Source organism: Schistocerca piceifrons, chromosome X (genome assembly GCF_021461385.2).
Source record: "Schistocerca piceifrons isolate TAMUIC-IGC-003096 chromosome X, iqSchPice1.1, whole genome shotgun sequence".
Lineage (NCBI taxonomy): Eukaryota > Metazoa > Arthropoda > Insecta > Orthoptera > Acrididae > Schistocerca > Schistocerca piceifrons.
Window position 1 is genome coordinate 295,536,438 of NC_060149.1, and position 3,145 is coordinate 295,539,582.

Here is a 3,145-nt window from a genome sequence, read left to right on the forward strand (position 1 = left end):
AAGGTGCCTTAGACTGCTCGGCTGACCCACATGGCTTGACTGTCACAATTTTATCAGTAAACTGTTGAAGCATTTGTTCCTGAATTTATTGCCCTCCAGGAAAGTTCTCATGCTCAAATTATTCTTGGGACTGAGAGCTGGTTGAAACCCAAAGTGGAAAGCTCTGAGATATTTAGTAGGTCACGGAACGTATATCAGAAAGACAGATTAGAGGCCATAGGAGGGAGAGTTTTCATTGCAGTAGACAAAATTATTGTCTCTATTGAGGTCGAAGTAGAGTGTGATAGGGAAGTCATCTGGTCATGTATAACAGATGTAGGTGAAAGTAAGTTAATTGTTGGATGTTTTTACCAGCCACCCGATTCCACTGTGTTAGTTCTAAAGTCATCCAAAGAAAGTCTAAGGTCAATAGCATGTAAATACTCAGATCATGCACTACTAGTTGGAGGTGACTTTAACCTGCGGAGTATAGGCTGGGATGTCTATGGATTCATTGTGGGGGTACAGACAGACAGTAACACGAAATGCTTTTGAACATGTTTTCTGAAAACTATCTTGAGTACCTAGCTTGGCAGCTGACATGCAATGGAAATATCTTACACCTTGTAGCTACAAACAGGGCACACCTTATCAACAATGTCAGCATAGAAATGGGAATTAGCAATTATGATGTCATTATAGCAATTATGATTACGAAAGTTAATAAATCAGTCAAGAAGTCTAGGAGAGTGTTCCTGCTAGGTAGAGCAGATAAGCAGTTATTAACATCTTACTTAGACATTGAATTGCCATCATTTAGTACCAGTAAGATGGATGAAGAAGAATTACGGGCAAATGGGTATATCTTGGTGTAGAGAGTTATGTGCCTAGTAAGTGCATAATGGATGGAAAAGACCCACCATGGTTTAATAGTGAAATTCATAAGATGGTGAGGAAGCAGGGGCTGTTTCAAAAGGGGATGAACAAATGACAACCAGTGGAGATTAATAGAGATTCATGTGTCTTTGAAAAGAACTATGTGTGAAGCATACAGCTATTACAACCATAACACATTAGCATAAGATCTGGCAGAGAACCTGAGAAAATTCTGGTCATATGTAAAATCACTAAGCATGTCTAAGGCTTACATTCAGTCCCTTGTTGACCAGTATGGTGTAGCAGTTGAAGATAGTAAAATGAAAGCTGAATTTTTAAATTTTATGTTCAAGAAATCGGTCACACAGCATTGGTCCGTTACCTAGCTTGCATTCATTGTGACTCTCTCACCCAGCAAAAAGTCCCAAGTGACTGGAAAAAAGCACAGGTGGCTCCAGTTTATAAGAAAGGTAAAAGAGCAGACCCACAAAATTACAGACCAATATCCCAAACTTCTGTTTGCTGCAGAATCCTTGAACACATTCTCAATTCATATATAATAAACTTTCTTGAGGCTAAGCACTTTATGTCCATGAATCTGCATAGTTTTAGAAAGCATCACTCTTGTGAAATTCAGCTTGCTCTTTTCTCGCATGATATACTGACAACTATGGATGAAGGGCAACATGCAGATTCCATATTTCTAAATTTACGAAAAGAATGTGACACAGTCCCCCATTGCAGGCTGTTATCGAAGGTACGAGCATATGGAATGAGTTCACAGATATGTGACTGGCTTGAAGACTTCTTAAATAATAGACCCCAATAAATTGCCCTCGACAGCAAGTGTTTTCAGAGACAAGGGTATCATCAGGAGTGCCCCAGGGAAGTGGGATAGGACCACTGTTGTTCTCTATATACATAAACAATTTGGCAGACAGGTGGGCAGCAGTCTGCAGTTGTTTGCTGATGATGCTGTTGTGTATGGTAAGGTGTCAAAGTTGAGTGACTGTAGGAATATATAAGATGACTTAGACAAAATTTCCAGTTGGAACAATGAATGGCAGATAGCCCTAAATGTGGAAAAATGTAAGTTAATGTGAATGAGTAGGAAGAACAAACCTGTAATGTTCAGATACAGTATTACTAGTGTCTTGATACATGAAGTCGTTTAAATATCTGGGGGTAATGTTGCAAAGTGATACGAGATGGGGAAGGCAAATGGTAGACTTTGGCTTTTTGGGAGAATTTTAGGAAACAGTGGTTCACCTATAAAGGAGACTGCATACAGGACGCTGGTGTGACCTATTCTTGAGTACTGCTCAAGTGTTTGTGATCCATACCAGGTCAGATTGAAGGTAAGCATCGAAGCAACTCAAAGGAGTGCTGCTAGATTTGCTACCGGTAAGTTCGAACAAAACTTAAGTGTTATGGAGATGCTTCAGGAACTCAAATGGGAATTCCTGGAGGGAAGGCACCATTCTTTTTGGGAAACACTATTGAGAAAATTTAGTGAACTGTCATTTGAAGCTGATGGCCAAACGATTCTGCTCACGCCAACATAAATTGCGTGTAAGGACCTCAAATATAAGATATGAGAAATTCGAGCTCATACAGAGGTGTACAGACAGTCATTTTTCCCTCACTCTATTTGCAAATAGAACATCAGAGGAAATGACAAGTAGTGGTACATGGTACCCTCCACCATGCACCTTATATTGGCTTGCAGAGTACCTACATAGATGTAGATGTAGATGCAGACATAGATGAAACATACAAGGGAAACAAGACCAAAGACATCTGTCTGAAGGATAATACTGATAATCTGCTCAAAGTGTGATTTCAATTATTAGAAAGAAATAAAGGAAGTAAATGAAGAAATATTATGAACTGTAAAAATAGGTCATATTTCTGGGTAGAAATGCAATGTGTTGTATACAAAACAGGAAAATCTAAAAGAGTTATAACTTAGAGGTAAGAGACTGATTGAAGTATAAAAAATGAAAAGAAATAAAGATCTTGCTTTAACCATGTTGTTGAATTTTAATGCACATCTCATTAGAAATCAAATGAACCCTTTGTGCTGCTATAAGGGTGTCACATTTGCTGCTGTTCTATTGTTAATCACTCTAGATTCCAAGGAGTTTCATATCTTTAGTTTACTGTTGTATTGATAGTTAATATTTCTGAGCTGCGTCCCACCCCCCCCCCCCCCCCGTCCCCCCCCCGTCCCCCCCCCCCCCGTCCCCCCCCCCCCCCCCCCCCCAGTCCCCAAAAACATTCTCGACAA